Here is a 19,414-nt window from a genome sequence, read left to right on the forward strand (position 1 = left end):
TAATCAAAAGATAAAGTATGAAAAATGTTAGGTTTTTTAGTAAACTTTTTTAGCTGGTGCTGTTCGAGGTACCTGGATGATATCTGGGGTGTGTGGACACATTCTGCAGAGGAATTCACTGTATTCCTCCACACTTTAAAGAACCACAATGCTTCCATGAAGCTTAAAGCTACGATCAATCAAGAATCAGTTCATTTCTTGGATACAACCACATTTGAAGGACCTCATTTCAAAACTAACACTCAAGTCGATATTAAAGTTTATTTGAAAGACACGGACACACATGCACTCTTACACAAAAGCAGTCACCACCCCAAGCATACATTCAGAGGACTAATTAAATCACAGTTATTAAGATTCCACAGAATATGTACACAAAAAGAGGACTTTAAAGAAGCCACCAAGGTGGTCTTCTCCGCTTTGTCCAGCAGAGGGTACTCTCGGACCTTCTTAAGACACAGCTTCAAAACCTCTCTCCGGTCCAAGCCCAGTCATGTCGCCACTGCTCTTCCACTGGTCACCACTTTCTCCCCTTCTACTGTTAGGCTGGTCGGGAATATCAAGAATGATTTTGAGAGGGTCATGAGATCAACCCAACCCCATCAGGATCTAAGAATCATTGCTGCATTCCGTAAAAATAAGAATCTTAAAGATGACCTGGTCCGGTCAAAGGTCAAACCACGGACAGAAGAGAAAGCTGACGCGAAAAGAGGCTACTTTAAACAAGTCAAGTGGGTTCATGATGTACAAAAACAAAAAGGTTTTCAACTGTCGACACAAAACAATGTTCTTTCCAAAAACTGTGTCTGTATGATTATTTGTGTACAATGGGGTAAAGATATGTGGGCGAAACAGGTATGACAATACTGGATGGAGTGTGCCTGGGTCCCGTGGCCATCTTGGGTCGCGGTTCCCCAAACCCCTCTTCTCCTAAAATCCTACAGACTCGGGACTAGGCTCGTTGGAAAGCCCGTTCCCAAATTTGGGGGGTAGCCAGAGTCTCAGCACTCTGCCCCCTACAGCTCAAAAGTGATCCGCCAATGAAAATCAAAATAGGGGCTTGTTCGCCAATAACTCCGCCCCCTTTGCTCCAATCCACTTGAAACTTTCACCAATCACTCCACCGACCATCAGAACGGCGTGCACCAACTTTCAGCCTCCTACACCTTACGGTTCCAAAGTGCACCACTTTAACTAGGTTGGTACTCTTACCTGATACCTAACCAAATTTTAATGAATTAATAAATAGATGAATATATATACAAATGGATTTAGGATATCTTACATAGTTAAAATTAATACAATAAAAAAGTTCAGAAGTGCATATTAGTCAATTAGTTTAAAGGGTCATTAATGTACATTATTATACATTAATTATTATAGTTATTATAGCATATTAGTTCATGAATGTAAAGGGTTAAAATAAACTTGTTTTCAGACTAATCACTGTCAATAAGGGTTCAATATATTTGGGATCACTACTTTCTGTCTCCTAGGGAGCTCCATTGTATCAATAGAGTGATGATTCTCCAGCATTTAGAGAGTTAAATAAAGGGATCAAACCAGTTCAAACTGGTAGCACAAAGGTTTTCTTCTGGCTCAGGCCCTAAAAAGCAAAGTGGAACCCTGGGAACCCTCCAAGACCACGTTAATCATGGGCTTCGGCACCCAGGGGGCAGAAAAGAAGAGTGCAGCATCCATCGCCTGCTTCCTTGCTGCTAACGGAGCAGATTTGACCATTCGCAACAAGAAGGACCAGTCCCCTCCAGACCTGTGTCCCGACCCCAGCCTGTGCAAGGCTCTGGCTAAATGCCACAAAGAGAAGAGCAGCGGCCAGGTGGGAACCCGCAGTGCATCTCTGACCAGCAACATCGAGTCACTGGAGGAGTGAATGGTGAGAGACAGACCGGCAGCAGACCGGCACGGCCAAGTCGGTCAACTTCACTTTTTCAGAGCTGCTCAACAAACTGCTGCCAGCTGGCCAAGACCAGCCCCGTGGAGGCGCTGGTCAGCAAGGAGCCCCCCCCGGGGCGCCGCGCTCAGAGCAACCGCTAACGCTAGCAGTCGTTAGCTTAGTTTGCTATTAGCAAGGTAGCTAACCAGGTAACTTGTATGTTGCTCCCAGACAGCTAATGCAAGCTGAGCTAGCCAGACACCAGAACTAGTTAGCTCCACCACGGACCACGGACCAGCAGTCGTCCCGGTAAGTTGGCAGCTGACTTGCTAAGGGGGTCTACATTGTGGGACCCAGTGAGAGTACGTGGTGTCTGCCCACTCATAACTGCGCTTTGGTCCGACATGTCCGGCGACCGTCCGCTTTTGGTTGACACAAACAAACAAACACTCGACTCGACTCGAAGCGGACATCCACCGCTCAAAGCACCAGTTTGATGACCGGACTCCGCGTCCACTCAGCTGGAAGTCTGGAGGAGGCAAACTCCTTCCACCTGTCCTGAGTGTAGCGGTGTCTGCACTGGGCAGTGGGTGGACACTGAACAGGGCGGACATGTGGGCTGTGTTTGTACTTACTGAGGCTGTTTGTAGCGCTGTGTTGTCATGGTAACGTGATCATGCCCTGCTCCTTCTTTCAGGACGTTGATGATGAGGGAGGTTCGTACAGTGACGTGCCCGTGGGGATCCTCTGACGTGAACAGGAAAACGTCCCTCACACCACAATGAACGAGGACGAGTTTGTGAGGAAGATCTTTTCATGTGAGGAATCACTGCAGCCTCTTCCATGACTTTGTTTGTGTCTCTTGTTGTTGAAAAAGGGTTATGGGTCAATGTAATGTTGCAGTATGGATGTATTCTATATTGATAGACATGTTTAGACTTTCAGGAACTAAAAAGCTTTCTTTTGTTCGTAAAAATAAATTCTGTCCAATAAAAAACTGGACAAATGTAATGTTGCAGTCCCTGCATTTTCCACAGTTAAACACATAATTCACAAAAGAATCTTCTGCGTGTGTGTTTTTCTTTTTCCTAAAACAGCTTAAAGGCTGAAAGGTCATCATTAGCATCAGAGTGTATCCTCTTGTTCTCGCTCAATGGGTGCTGGCCAGCCAAACAGGTTCCCAGCCCCACATTGTTCCAGAGTGTGGCCACTGAAAGAGGCCAATGCAGAGAACCAACACTAATATGACTGTCTGCTGGCCGTCTCATGGTCTATTTTTGCAGAGAGCCGCGCGCCTGTTGTGTAAATCACTGGCAAGCCTCGGAATCTCCAGATGACAGCAGACATGCAGAACCGGCGCAACTCTCCCACTGCTCATGCTGGCACGAGCACGAGAGGGGAAGTAGACAGTCGAACCAGTATCACATGAGTGTTTTAATGTCATCTAAAGGGTTGTAGTGTCCGTATCTGCGAATGTGCCACCGATCAGAAAATACACAACATGAGAGGGACAGGAGGTCTCCAGCAGCTCTGCTGCAGCTCCGTCTCTGTTCCAGCGCATGTCAAGTAGAATTACATCATCATTTTTGGTGATAACTGAAAAGCAAACTCCACGTAAACAAACTTAGAAAAAGAAGAGAACTAAATATTCTCGACTGGTTCTGTAGTTTGAGGTACGCTTATTATAAAGAAAGTGATGATGTACGACTTTTTGACATTAGTTTGTTCTCTTAAAATTGCATTTTTTATTGAACTGCAATTTTTGCCAATCGACACAATTTTACTGCAAAAACTCACATACAGTGAAGCCTCACAAATTATAGCGCAATTTTTGGGAGAAGCCGCTGCAAAATCAAGCTTTTTTGATCGCACAATCACAAAAACTCCTAAATCCTGGAGGGACTGGAACACATTTATGTAGGCATGCAGTATCCTGTAAGAGACAAATCAGGGATTATGTATTTGCAGATCGAAAATATGTATTAAAGCAAAACTAAAGCAGAAGATGAATGCAGCAGAGTAAAAATCTTCTGGTGACACCCTGCAATTGAAGAAATGGGCGTGATCGTAGTGGATTCAGGGCACACCCCCAGGAGGAGGGGGGGGACTCCCAGTGGCTGGAAACTGGCTGGAGACCGACTGGCAGCCGGATGGCAGCCGGATGGCAGGGGAAATTCTAGACGGCCAGATCTGTATGTTTGTTGGTGACCGTACTTCCTGGTGGATCCAGTTGGGTGTTGGGAACAGGTCTGGATTTGTAGCCGGGTCTGCACAGTGCTTGCCCAGGTGGTAGCGTCCTGGGTCTGTCCCTCACAGGTCCTAGGCTGTAGTGGTGCCTTGAGGCCGTGTATTTAGTTCTTGGATATAAAAAGAGGAGGGGGTTGTAGTTTCATAGTCCATGGGGGGTGGGTGGTGGAGCCCCCCACCATGACAGAAAACAATATCTATTTTTATCTTTATTCATCAAAAAGAAATTAAACCCCAAAAATGATATGTCAAATGTTTTAATAGTAGTTTTTCCATTATTTTTCATTTGCACAGCTGGATGGTCGTCTTATTCATTGCTGGTGAAAATGCACTCTCACCCAATGTCAGACGGCCTCTGTCACAGAGCTGTGCTTTTATTACTGATGTTGTTTTGTGTTACGTCGGTGATGTCAGTCACCTGGCTGTTTCTGTTCTGTCTGTTTTTACTGTGAAGCACTCTGTGTATTAGTACTGCGAAGAGCGCTATACAAATACAATTGTACTTCCTTTCCTTACTTACTATCAATGGAATCATTGGGAAAAGAAAGTCATCCTGCCAGATGAAGGCCAAATAGTTTTAGCTTCACGATGTTGAGGGAGGCTTTGTTTAGATGATTCTAGAACAGGGGTGTCCAAACTACGGCCCGCGGGCCCACTGCGGTCAGATTTTAATTGGCCCGCAGCATATTCTAAAAATATCATGGAACATGGCCCACACATGGAACTTGACTTTAACCTCTGAAGCAGCGCTGTACCGGTGGCGGTACAGCTCGTAAACAACGTCCGAAGAGGACGGATTTTAGCGGCAACAATGTATCCGATCATGTTGTACCTCATTCGAAACCTGGTGGTGTAACGACTGAGAAACACCCAATCACGATGAATAACGTTACTTGTAGCTGGAGCTGAGTTAAAATGTTGCTAGGCAACCGGCAAGCAACACCCACAAACTACCTTCATGCTCCCAACGTCATCACCTTCAAACTATCGGCATGAACTTAATCTGTAAGACTCCACGCAGTAGAATTTACTGTCTCCCTGCTGAACTCTCATCTTCAGTGTGTCACTGGAGTGCTGGCACCACTCCACTCCTCGGTCGCCATGCTAACGTCCCCCTGTCCCTCCCTGTAGCTAGCAGCCAGTGTTGCTCCGATCTCCACGACACTCCTTCTCAGTCTCGGTGACGGTCTGCTGAACACGTCAGTAGCAGGCTGAGCCAATCAGGGCCTGGCTTGTTGAGCCGCAGGGCTGAAACCCCAACCAGACCCCAGTTTACAGAGCGGACCATGCATCACTCGATTGACACTTGACACCAGCCTATGAGATTATTTCAGAATATCAGGTAGATATTCTTTTAGCCAATAAACAGACGAAAAAAACGGTACCGAGCATGAGGGGATCAGGTTTCATGGGCACCAACAGGAGGCTTGCGCACCGGCGTGCGTCAAGTTAGCTTGGCTGTGTAAAGCAGCGCTGTAGTCCTTGAAGCCGTGAACGTGGCAGAGCGAGAAAAGATGGCCAGGAAGGGATTTTTCGGCAGAGGAAGAGGCTGAAATGGTGCTTCAGCTGCCCGCTTCAGACACTCGGACACCTGCGGTTGACCGGGCAGACATCCAGCGGTGTTTGCAGGAGTGGACCCAGACTTGGAGCTATGAGGGACCGATCCAGATGTTCCAGATGTGTGTTCATGGACAAACAATAAATAGTGACCTAGCCACTAACCACTGATGTAATTATTAAAATAATGATAAATAATAATAATTCTTAATCTTAAAACATAATTTCAGATGAATATATTCGTCAAAACAAGTGTCTTTCATTTCATTTATTATTTAAAGGGTTAAAAAATAAAAAAGGAAAAACTAAAAAGAGGGGGTCCAGGTTCTGCCAGGTTCTGCCATTGTGGCTCCTGGTGCCACTGCCAGAGAGCCTCAGCTGCACACTGCAACATTTCAACAGGAGACTGACATTCCTTCAAATGTCCTGACATCTGATTGCAGTGGTTCTGTTCCATATTGATATTTTACATCAATCACACAATGAAAGCTGCCTCAGCTGCTTTGAGACAGAGAACAAGCTAAGAGATCTGAAACCAGTCAAATATGCTTTTCTGTGTGCAGACCAGTGAGGGGCATGGAAGGGTATTTTACCACCAACACAGAACCCAGACTTTAGTCATGTGATGAGATGGAGACTCTGGTGATGAAGGTAATGGACAAAATGTGAATTGAAAGAGAACACGTTCAAAAATACCAACTAAACCAAATAAATGAACAAAGAAGCAGCACAAATGACCATTTCTTCTGCACAAATTTACTGGAATTAGACTGCATTTTTGGTCAGTGAGTAGATGAACGAGTGGGTGGAGCCATCCAGAGAGATTTTTTGACCTTCACCCTGAGGTGGGTGGAGCCATCCAGAGAGATTTTTTGACCTTCACCCTGAGGTGGGTGGAGCCATCCAGAGAGATTTTTTGACCTTCACCCTGAGGTGGGTGGAGCCATCCAGAGAGATTTTTTGACCCTCACCCTGAGGTGGGTGGAGCCATCCAGAGAGATTTTTTTACCCTAACCCTAACCCTGAGGTGGGTGGAGCCATCCAGAGAGATTTTTTGACCTTCACCCTGAGGTGGGTGGAGCCATCCAGAGAGATTTTTTTGACCCTCACCCTGAGGTGGGTGGAGCTATCCAGAGAGATTTTTTGACCCTCACCCTGAGGTGGGTGGAGCCATCCAGAGAGATTTTTTGACCCTCACCCTGAGGTGGGTGGAGCCATCCAGAGAGATTTTTTGACCCTCACCCTGAGGTGGGTGGAGCCATCCAGAGAGATTTTTTGAACCTCACCCTGAGGTGGGTGGAGCCATCCAGAGAGATTTTTTGACCCTCACCCTGACCCTGAGGTGGGTGGAGCTAGCATTGGAGATAAAGTAGCAGTCAGGGCTGGACTTGATTAGTACTGCATATAGTACACACACACACACACACACACACCTCACACATGCATCTGAACACACACACACACGTGTCACACATGCATCTGAACACACACACGTGTCACACATGTATCTAAACAAACACACACATACACACAAGTGTCACACATGTATCTGAACACACACACGTGTCACAAATGCATCTGAACACACACACACGTGTCACACATGCATCTGAACACACACACGTGTCACAAATGCATCTGAACACACACACACGTGTCACAAAACTGAAATCCAGGGTTTAGGGACTAAAAAAGACCCAGAGACCCACAACAAAAATAATAAACCAGTATTTCCATGGATAAGGAAGCCTAACAAGGTCACCAAGAGATGGAAACAACTTGGAGGATAGAAAATTGTTTCAGTTTATCTGACAGCTGATTGGAGACGTGGCTCAAAAGCGACCGTTACCATAGAGATGGGAACAGAAAGCTGACACAAGAGGAAGGTTCCAGCTCTGAAAAAGGACTTTGATCCAAATCTTGAACTGCCAGTAGAAATATCCTTTTGTATGTTGACCTTTGTTGACAGAAGTCACTTTAGCTTGGCAGTGAAGAGAATGGCTGCTAGCTTGACAAAGAACTGCACAAACCAGGTTCAAGCTGGACTTTGGACCCTGGTATCTGCAACGACTCCATCAACTCCTAATCTAGCAGCTCTGCTGGGTCCAACTATTTTACAGAACATTTGACAGACCTGTGGAGCAGTGAGGACACACAAGAGTGGACCTTTGCTATCTGGGTGTCCTCCAGTCAGGTGAGTGAAGTCATGTCAGTCACATGACTGAAGTCATCCGGTCAGGTGACTGAAGTCATCCGGTCAGGTGACTGAAGTCATCCAGTCAGGTGACTGAAGTCATCCGGTCACGTGACTGAAGTCATCCGGTCAGGTTACTGAAGTCATGTCAGTCAGGTGACTGAAGTCATCCGGTCAGGTGACTGAAGTGATCCGGTCACGTGACTGAAGTCATGTCAGTCACGTGACTGAAGTCATCCGGTCAGGTGACTGAAGTCATCCGGTCACGTGACTGAAGTCATCCGGTCAGGTGACTGAAGTCATGTCAGTGATGTCACTTGGCAGGCCTGTCTTTGCCGTCTCATTCCAGAAAAGAACCCAGACTCCACCTGTGGCTCCATGATCACTGATGGACCTCTGGTTGGAGGCTGGACGATGATGTTTGGACTGGAAGGAAAACTCCTTGTCCAAATTGATGGTGTTCAAATTTAAAGTCCCACAATCAGAAGCAGCTGAATCTGACAGGTGGAGGTTTGGAACTACAAGATGGTGATGTTTTCTTGACTCCATGCTCTGACTGTCAGGGTGGATGACAGCTTCTTCTGTTGCTGCATCTGAGTGGCTAGGATGGGAGGTTTTACCTCCCCAGGTTGTCTGGTTCCAGGGGACATTTTAAAATTCCAGTCCCCTGCCTGGGCTGAACCTCAAACAGAAGTCAGTGAGGATGGGCATCCCTGTAGGTGCTCAACATGCAGCAAAGGTTTTAGTGACAGAAGACATTTGGATGAACACATGAGAACACACACTGGGGAGAAACCAAAAATGTACCTGGCACGAGGCTAAACATGAATTAATTTTGACCCCATCTGGAACGACATCAGTCAGGATCCTGTCATGTTTCAACTCACTCTACTTCCTGTCACATGGATGACCCATGATCGTCCTTGGACTCAGAGACAGAACCGTGTGTGGAAAGAGGATTCCCAGGAATCACTTTCTCTTTAAAGTGGAAAGCCTTGATGATTGGTGGGGCTGACTGCTGACCCGATACCGGTGAGCGTGTTACGTCATTTCCTGCCTGTAATCCTGTCGCTGTGTTGTTCACTCTCTCAATGCTCCCTCAGATGTACTGCTAACTTCATCGCTTTAAGCACCACTGTATACGACGTTTTGGTGTAATACAGAGGTTTCTGTCACTTCAGTCTTTAGCAGGACTTTGCTCTGAAATTCCTCGTTCTATTTGTTCTATTTGCCACAGGTCCACTAGCTCACCTTAGCATACTAGCTATGGCCGCTCTCTCTCTTTCCACCTCTCCCCCACCTCTCCCTCCCTCTCCTGCTCCATGTGCCAGATGTTTAGTGACTCCTCTGCCTCCTTTAGTGCTAATGGTACGTGTAAAAAGTGTAGTTTGTTTGTAGTCCTGGAGGCGAGGCTTAGAGAGTTAGAGACTCGGCTCCGCACCATGGAAGCTAGCGCTAGTCCTTTACCTTCAGGAGCTGCTCAGTCCACCTTAGCGGGTGCGGAGCCACCTAGCCTAGCCACCGCTAGCAGCTCCCCTGCAGCTCCCGAGCAGCCGTGATGTCACCCAGCGGGCTCAGGTGAGCCCCTGCATGGTTTCTCCCTCTCTCTTTGTTTCTCTCCTCCCTCTCCTGCTCTTAGGAAAGATCCAGGAGGACTCTGGCTGCTTCCTGTTCTGCCCTCCCACCTGACATCTGGGAGAAGAGTTGATTGGAGCCTGGTTGCCCCTCCACCTGGCTGGTTCCAGGGAGGCCTCTTTATCAGCCACTCCCCTGCTTTGTTCTGGGTCTCTCTCTCTTTCTGGCGGCCTGCTGAGCAACATACTCTGAGAAACCACTTTGTAAGATCAACTTATTTGGAAGTGGGAGGTGGTCGGTTGAGGTTAGATTGGGGTACCCCACACCTTACATCACGTAGTCTTCTTTTGTATACCACACTAGTTTATGGGTTGGTGCCATCCTTGTACGTTTTTGACAACCTTGATGAGTTAGACGGGCAGGCCTTTTGCTACTTGTGTTTCTTGTGTCAGGAAGATTTCAGTTAGGCCTTGTTTTGATATGTTAAGTTAATTTGTTTGGCACAATCCCCTCACGGCCTACCTTCCCTCCCACTTTGTACACAACTCTTGTTCTTGTCGTCACTTCTATTTTTGTGAAATAAATAATTCTTGCACTGATAATTTTCCACTTGGCTGTTTGTGTTATTCCTTGTGTGGCCACAAGGAACGTAACAATGAGGCAGACACTGGAAATGTTCTCCCTGAAGGAAGTGAGCTGTACAAAGTGGACAAAAATGTCTGCTGAGAAAAGTTCAGCTAAAGAGAACAGCTGTAGTCAGAGGTGTTGTTCCAGTGGTGCCTGGTTCACTCCCAGTCTGAGCTGCTAATGTTAGCATGAAGCCTCCTTCTATCAAGATAAGAAACATGCTGAAGTCCATGAGTTAGCAAATGTCCACGTTAGCAGAATGTCAGCCTGAGCCAACATTAGCTTGCTGGCTAACTTGCAAAATAGCACAAGCTAGCTGAGAGCAACACTAGCTAGCTTTGACTTCTGCATGCAGGGTGCAGCAGGGATTTCTGGCCCCATGAAGACTGATCACAATGGAACCGCACCACCAGAGACCTCCATATCACGGTCAAGAATGCCCTTTCCACCAAAGAACTCCACCAGAATGAGGGACACCAGCCACTCCTGACTGATTCCAGTTGGATGGCGTCATGTAGCTGTCACAATCACGAGAGCGCAAATCCAGACTAAACGAGCTCAGGATCAGGAAGGGAGGGCATCAGAAACAGAACATTGAGAGGTCCAAAGTAATATTGTGGCCATGAATGTTTTTGTCTTCAGTGTCTCAACTGTGACAGAGAGCAGCTGCTGAGGCTGGTCTTAAGATCTGCTGCTATAGGCTCAGACTGCTGGGATCTCCCATGATGCACTGGGCTTCTCTCTCCTCCTCCTGTCCTCATACGTGTTCCTGACTCCTCTTCTTCTCCCCTCATCCCAGATCCTGGTGCTGGTGGAGGAGGCTCCAGACCTGAAGAGGCTCCAGCTGCCACCCGTAGCTCCACCTGCTCACGTCCTCGTCTGTCCATCAGTCTCTCCTCCTTTCTCTCTCTTTATCTCTGTCCCTCTCTCTCCTTCTGTCTCTCTGTCTTCCTCCATTCTCTGTCTTTGTCTCTGTCCATCAGTCTCTCCTCCTTTCTCTCCCTCTTTATCTCTGTCCCTCTCTTTCCTTCTGTCTCTGTCTACCTCCATTCTCTGTCTTTGTCTCTGTCCATCAGTCTCTCCTCCTTTCTCTCTCTCTTTATCTCTGTCCCTCTCTGTCCTCTGTCTCTCTGTCTTCCTCCATTCTCTGTCTTTGTCTCTGTCCATCAGTCTCTCCTCCTTTCTCTCCCTCTTTATCTCTGTCCCTCTCTTTCCTTCTGTCTCTGTCTACCTCCATTCTCTGTCTTTGTCTCTGTCCTGCTCTCCTGCTCTCTCTCCGTCCCCACCGATCCTGGATCTGCTCCACCTTCCTGCTGGTAAAGGAAGGTTCTGGTGGCTGCTGTTGCAGGATGTGCTGCTGATGGAGAATTGTTGGGTGGAGGTTCATTGAAGGAGGGAGGTGCTGGACCTGCTCTACTTGGACAGAATCAGGACAGAACTTTGGTTGGCGTCTGGTGCCACACAAATAAACCTGACTTGACATGTAGATCCAGTTCCTCCTCATCCTGTAGAATTATTCAGTTCACTCATCGTGTCATTGACTTCAAATTCTGCTACCATGGTAACACTGACAACTATCGATTGGGTAGTGATTCTGCTGGGGTGGTGGAAAGCTGTGAGATCCCTGAAGCTGGTTCTATGAAGGAGTTCTTGAACTCAGTTCCAAGATGGCAGCAGTTTCACCAGTTGGTTGCTAACATGAAGTTCTGATTCCTTGCTTTGTTCCTTTGGTTGCCAGTTCGTTGGTTTCTGCTCTGCCAGATGGGTTTTCCAGTTCCTTTTGCTTCTTCTGTGACAGACATGAAGAAGTTTTCTTTTGCCTCCTCACAACCTGAGTGACTTGATTCCTTCAGGATGGAAATGTTGCCTGTCAGTGGTTGGACCAGTCAGCCAAGACTTTTGAAGAAGCCAGTCTCTTCTGTCATTCCTTCATTTCATTCATCATCAACTCAGTCTGGCTCAAACCTGGCCTGTTTCCACTTCAACCATTCACTGGTCACCAGACTGCTCTGGTTCCCACACTCACTTGCAGTGTTGGGCCTTCATATTTCGGAGGAACGTGAAATGAACGTACAGCCCTGCTGCCGAGTGAACGCGACTGTGAACGCCTTCCATCTGGTGTCTGGGAACGGTTCGCTCTCTCGTTCATCTTCGGTCAGTGGGGTACCAGATTTCAGCCTGAAAAAACTCCCGAAACACCTCTTAATGTTTCACGGAAAAAACCCCAACCTGGCAACGCAGCCACCAGCGTCGCTCCGCCGCGCGCGTCACCAAAACAGAAAGCAGCATGGAGGAGGCGGCAGGAGCGGCGTGGAGTTGGAGCCCACGGACAAGACGGAACTGGACTCAACGAACCAGCAAGGATGCGTCGGACGGTCATTTGAACGAGTTAGGACAAAGTCCAGGAGGACGGCGAAAACCTTCCATTTCTGAGCAAACTTTGCCGCCGCGTTTCAGAAAGAAAAGACGCACTTGAATCGATCCACCGCAAAGCTGAGACGGCATCTTGAGCTGAAGCAGCGGGAGCCTGTCAAGGGTTGAGCAGGTAAATACAGGAGGGAGAAGGACACAAAGTTGGAGATGAAGATGCAGGCTGCCATGAATTCATTTGTGACAAGTACATCCGGGTCTTCCAACTGGAACGTGGAGGTCTGCACTTTCAGATGGGCAGCATTCAGTAAAGTCCAAAACTGATGTGTGAGAGGTTTGATTTGAAGGAAGGACAGGGAGAAGAACACAGCAGCATCATGAAGGTTGGGCTGCTGCTCCACCCTTGAGTTGAGCTCTGGAGAATGCATGTGTGTTCGATGTGAGAGGAGAGGCAGCCGGACGCTGACACACTCAGCTGCTCCCTCCAAATGAATAGAAAAAGGCCAGTTGGAATCACAGCAGTGTAGAATTTTGGCATGAACTCCATCTGAAAACACCACTCAAGAACGCCAAGCTTTTCCTTGTGTCACACACTCTGGGATCATCTGAGTCTCACGTCCCACAGTGGGTGAAGCCTCCAGATATCAGCACACTGGAGCACATTGGCTCTGTCTGGGGTTGTCCACATGTTCCTCTTGAGATTAAAAGCTAGCATGATCCCAGAGCAATGAGCTGGGGCTCCATGTGAAGGTGGAAGTCTGACCTCTCCAGAGACACCAAGCTGGTCCATTCTGGACTTTCTGGGCCCAAACAGCACCTGTGAGAGCTGCCTCAATGTTCAGCTGAGTTCAGGGGTGTAGCAGCAGCCAAACCTTCATGGTGCTCCCTGGGTTATTTTCCCTGGCCTTCCTTCAAATCAGACCTATCACACATCAGAGGAAAGCTTCCAATCTCTCTCTCACAGGAAGTCCTAAACATGGGGGCCGACAGGAGGGTTCCCCAGCTGAACCACCAGCATGGTGTCTGCACGTCATGGAGATTCTGGGTCCTGGTCCAGGCAATGACAAGCAGCCTGAGAAAAGAAGGTGGAGAACCTTGGAGCTGGAGAAGAAGACCTCTGTCCATATGGTCAGGGTTCAGGTCCTTCCTGGGACACACTGTCCCCTATTTCCACAAAGGTCTCCTGGTTTCTCAGCACAGTTGTGTGATCGTCTTCCAGCACTCCCTCCTCATCCCTGCATAGACCTCAGTCCATAGGGTCAGGGTTCAGGTCCTTCCTGGGACACACCGTCCCCTATTTCCACAAATGTCTCCTGGTTGCTCAGCACAGCTGTGTGATCTTCTTCCAGCTCTCCGTCCTCATCCCTGCATAGACCTCAGTCCATAGGGTCAGGGTTCAGGTCCTTCCTGGGACACACCGTCCCCTATTTCCACACAGGTCTCCTGGTTGCTCAGCACAGCTGTGTGATCGTCTTCCAGCTCTCCCTCCTCATCCCTGCATAGACCTCAGTCCATAGGGTCAGGGTTCAGGTCCTTCCTGGGGGCTTGGTCCACCACCCTAAAGTGGTGATCACCCGTCCCCTATTTCCACAAGTCTCCTGGTTGTTGGAAGTTGATCACAAACCAACCCATCTCAGAAAATGAGAAGACCACGTCCCACTCCTCCCTTGAGGCGGTCGTGGTGTTTCAGCATTTTCAGCGCCCAAGAGCCGTGGAGGGAATGACTGTAAGATGAATGTGACTGTTACCTTGATGAGCTGTCTCCTGCTTCTTTGTAAACGTAGCCTTGATCAGCTCTCCCTGTTTTACAGGTGGACCAGTACGTCAGCACAAAGGGGTGTCCCCTCAGGGTGGTGATTGGCGTCCAGAAACACCGAACAGCAACCGTGCAGGTTGCAACATTGGCCTTGTCGTTGGAGGAGGATGCTGTGAGTTTGTGTTTGCAATCAAGCTGCCTTTTTGTTGTAGGAGCGACTGCTCACAATGAGTCACAGTCCAGTCACCGTCTCTCTTGTTCCCGCGGTGGTTCGATGCATACGACCGACCCATCAGGACTCGCTCCCAGAAAATGTCTTGTCAGTCGTTTTGATTGGCAGCGCTGGAATGGGACCCCAAGGTCACAAATGACATGGGTGGACTCTGGGATATGTGCGTCCCTACAGAAATGCACAGCCTGTTCATGGCAACCCTGTCATGTATTCAGCCCTGCTCACAGATCTCTAATCCAGTGTTCATGTCACACTATCCTTCAACAGCTACGAGGTCGACCCTTCCACCAGTCAAGAAGTCCCAAGGGCTGCAGAGACACAGGCGGCGAACAACGTCACTCCCGCCCAGAAGGGAAAAGGGGCCCGGTACATGGCACACACCACCCAAGTAGCCGAGGCCCATCACAGAAGGATGCTGCTAGAACAAAGCCTGGAGGCGGCTGAGCTGACGATGGTCCTGATTGAGGAGGTGTTTTGATCCTCATGAACACCTGCACACCACCGGTGCATCTGAGAGTCCTTCAGACAGTTGATTCATTCATTTGAGCCTGACTGTCAGCTTCTCCCCCCCAGACTGGAAAGCAGAGAAACCACTCTTACTTGCTGGGGTGTACCGTCCTCCTGCACCTCATTCTGAGTTCTTAGAAGAATTCCCTGACTTTCTGTCACAGACTCTCCAGCTGGTCCAGAGCACTGCTCCCCCCCTGACTAGAACTGGTAGCAGAGACCAGGTCTTTCCTGGACTGCTTCTCTGCATGGCTCCCTGTCAAATTCAGAACAGAATTTAAAATTCTTCTTCTACCATCAAAGTCCTCAACAAGCAGGCTCCTTCATCCCTGACAGAGCTCCTAGTCCCCTATGATCCAGCTAGAACCCTTCACTCCCAGGATGCAGGATTCCTGCTGGTTCCTAGAGTTCTAACAGTAGAATGGAGCCAGAGCCTTCAGCTATAAGGTTCCCCTCCTGTGGAACCATCTCCCAGTTTCAGTCAAGGACTCAGACCCCCTCTCTGTGTTTAAGAGCAGACTTAAGACCTCCTTGTTGATCAGGCTTATAGTCAGGACTGCTTCGGCTGGCCCTTAGATCTGCTGCTATAGGCTCAGACTGCTGGGATCTCCCATGATGCACTGGGCTTCTCTCTCCTCCTCCTGTCCTCATACGTGTTACTAACTCCTCTTCTTCTCCCCTCATCCCAGATCCTGGTGCTGCTGGAGGAGGCTGCAGACCTGAAGAGGCTCCAGCTGCCACCTGTAGCTCCACCTGCTCACGTCCCCGTCTGTCCATCAGTATCTCCTCCTTTCTCTCCCTCTTTATCTCTGTCCCTCTCTTTCCGTCTGTCTCTCTGTCTTCCTCCATTCTCTGTCTTTTTCTCTGTCCCCCTCTCCTTCTCTCTTTCTCCACTGATCCTAGATCTGCTCCACCTTCCTGCTTGGTAAAGGAAGGTTAAAAACAGACCAACAGACCCCAGAGCGGCAGGATCCACAACACCGTCTCCTCTTCCACAGGGCTGTCTGTTGTGCCCCCTCCTGTTCACTCTGCTGACGTACAGGTGAGGACCAGATCCAAGTCAGATTCCTGATGATGTCATCAGGGGGCTTTCCCAGTGTATTTGATCCTAGAATTCTGTCTTTGATCTCAGGACACATCAAAGAAACTGAATTCTGGCGAGTGTGTGAGAGCCTTCCAGGCTGGGCTAGAAAACCCATCTCAACCTTGTGTGCTCCAGAGGAGAAACCCCAAGCCTGTGTTGTAGCAGCAGGTAGAGCCATCAGTCCACCACCATGAAGCCCCACTTTGTCAAGGACCCTGCCGGCTGGCTGTGCTTCAGCATGCTGGTTGGAATCTGGCTGTATAACGCCATGGTCATCCCCAAGCAGGTGCTCCTTCCTCAGTAGAAGGAAGCACACCTTCCAGGGGCGGTCCTTGTTGGTGAGTGTCTCTGACTGCTAGCGTTCCACTTTGTCATCACATCAGAAACCTCAGAATGACACGTTGTTTCTTCTTCTGCAGCTTATTTTATTGCATCGGCCCTCTGTGTGGCAGCCCTGGTAGGAGCCTCAGATCCTGGCCGTCCACCTGTGGACCCTCATCCCTCCCTCTGGTGAGGACGCAGACAAGATGGCCTCTTAGTTCCTCTCCTCCATGTGTTCCATGCATACATGTCATTGTTTCATTCATCAGTCTTTCTTTTCAAGGTTCATATGCTTGTGGTTCAGCTCACCAAGTGGCACCGTTAGGAGTCTCTGTCACTGCGTTATTGGAAATGTGGTAAAATGAAGCCTCCTGGACTGGTCAGCAGACCAAAGTCCTCCTTGAATGCTACATGAGTGTGTGACCACGTCAGCTGGAGCCAGAACCACCACAACGCCGCTGATCGCTCTCTCTCTTTGTGCCACAGAGCAACAGCACTGGACGCTGTGCAGGAAATGTGAGACAATGAGGTCTAAAAGGTCCCACCACTGCAGCGTTGTGACCACTGGGTACTCAGGATGGACCAGCACTGTCCCTGGTGAGGACACACACACACACACACACACACACACACACACGCAGGTCAACAGCGTTCCAAACACAAACGTATCAAAAGCTTCAGATTCAGCAGGTTGGGTCCTGTCAACACAACAAAGGTGGATGATGTCATCTCAAGGGTTCATTGTCCTCCAGGATCAACAACTGTGTAGGAGAGGACAACCACTGGCTCTTCCTGCAGCTCTGCCTCTACGCGCTGGTCCTCAGTCTCCTCACGCTGCTGCTGCTCTTCTGCCACAGCTTCTATTTCCAGCCAGTAGCCACACCAGACCAGGTACATGCAGCAGGAAAGACCTCAGGTCAACAGGTTCTGCTGACCAGATGTGTTCAGAAGCTACCGGCGGCGTTTGAGACGTGAAATGTGCACGTCAGGGTTGGTCTTCCTGATGTTTTCTGTTTTCCAAACCAGGAGACGTTCATGAAGTGGGTCAGCTGAGAGCCTCAGGAGTCCTGAGCGTCCTCATGTTGGCTGGCATCAGCGTCCTGTCCTGCATCCAGATGTCAGGCATCCTCTCTGAGTCCTGCCTACTCACCTCCAGACTTCTGTTCCCTCTTCAGCTGAATGTTCCTGCTCCAGATTGTGTTGTGCGTTTTCCTCCTAAAGAAACAACTTTGTGGTGGCGTTTATTTTGTAAGATGACGTCTCATCTTCCACTGTCCTTTACCCCCAACAGGACACGACCATGATTGAGAGAGCGGCTCAGCTCCCAGGTGACGGTGAGTGTGTTGACCTCTTGAGACCTTTTGGACTGTAGAATTGGTTGAAAGCAGTTTCCAGTGCAGGGCGACAGGGTTCCACTGTGGAACGGTTCTATTTGATCTCTTATTGGGAGTTCCACTGCAGAAACCCACCGTGGAATCCTTCTAAACAGGAGTAACAGAGAGTGAGTCCTGTCACTTCTGGTTTGATATGCTAAGCTAAGCTACCTAGCTGCTAGCTACAGATGACACAGCCTGATAACAAAGCATCTCATTGTCTCCAGTTCTCCTGCCCCACCTTCTCAAGTGAGGATTTCAATGTTTTCCTTCCAGCTCTGTCACGGGAGGTGCTGGCAGTTTGCTCTCTCAGGTTTGTGGAACTCTCTGGAAAGTCCTGTGGCTTGTCCCTGTGACACGGAGACAGACGCTCCAAGCCAGACACCATGACTTCCCCATGGTATAGGAGGGATTACAAAATGAAGAGAAACATTGACCAGTGGTTCGTTCAGGACTTTCTTTATTGGAGTCCAAAATGTCATCAGGGCTCTCCTTTATTTAGCAGAAAACTCCTGTGTGCGACTCTCCAATTTGATATTCTGGGATTTTCTGTGTTGGTGTTGCCTGATCACCAAAATCTCATCAATATTTGGATCATTGCTCCTATGGACAGGAGATTGCTCATCAAGTCATCAACAAAGGCCCCAGCACAGGAAGACCAAGAGTCTCCTGAGGTCCTCTGAGTCCCCAGCCTCAGGAATCCCAAGCTAGCAGCTCCTCAGACTGGAGCCCAGATAAAAGCCTCCCAGAGTTCTAGTAGCAGACACGTCTCTACATCAACGCTCAGAGGAGACGGCGCCAATCAGGCCTTTGGAGTCAAACAGCTGCTAAGAAACCACTGCTAAGGAAGAGCAGCAGGCAGGACATTGGTTTGGACCAAGACATTCAAGGAGGGGACATCAGACCAGAGGACATCTGGGCTTTGGTCTGATGAGTCCACATGGGAGATCTTTGGTTCCACCGCCGTGGCTTTGTGGACACAGAGAAGATTCACAGAGGTCTCTCCATGCAGGGTTCCATGAGCCACATGGAGGCCTCTCCTGTCCTCTCCTCTCCCCTCTCTCCTCTCCTCTCCTCTCTCTCCTCTCCTCTCCTCTCCTCTCCTCTCCTTTCCTCTCCTCTCCTCTCCTCTCCTCTCTCTCCTCTCTCTCCTCTCCTCTCCTCTCCTCTCCTCCCCTCTCCTCTCCTCTCCTCTCCCCTCTCTCCTCTCTCTCCTCTCCTCTCCTCCCCTCTCCTCTCCTCTCCTCTCCTCTCCTCTCCTTTTTAACTGTTAAAGGTTTTCTCAGGAGTTTCTCCTCAGTCCATGTGAGGCTCTAAGACCAGAGGATGTTTTTATGATGCCATGTGAGGCCCTGAAGAAAAACTGCTGGTAAAACAGGCTCCACCAATCAAACTGCTGGTAAAAACAGGCTCCACCAATCAAACTCTCTGGTGAAAACAGGCTCCGCCAATCAAACTCTCTGGTGAAAACAGGCTCCGCCAATCAAACTGCTGGTAAAACAGGTTCCGCCAATCAAACTCTCTGGTGAAAACAGGCTCCGCCAATCAAACTCTCTGGTGAAAACAAGCTCCGCCAATCAAACTGCTGGTAAAAAAGGTTCCGCCAATCAAACTCTCTAGTGAAAACAGGCTCCGCCAATCAAACTCTCTGGTGAAAACAGGCTCCACCAATCAAAC

This window comes from Aulostomus chinensis, chromosome 5, assembly GCF_037954235.1.
Source record: "Aulostomus chinensis isolate RoL2024-O1b breed Wild chromosome 5, RoL_Achi_v1.0, whole genome shotgun sequence".
In the NCBI taxonomy this organism is placed as follows: domain Eukaryota; kingdom Metazoa; phylum Chordata; class Actinopteri; order Syngnathiformes; family Aulostomidae; genus Aulostomus; species Aulostomus chinensis.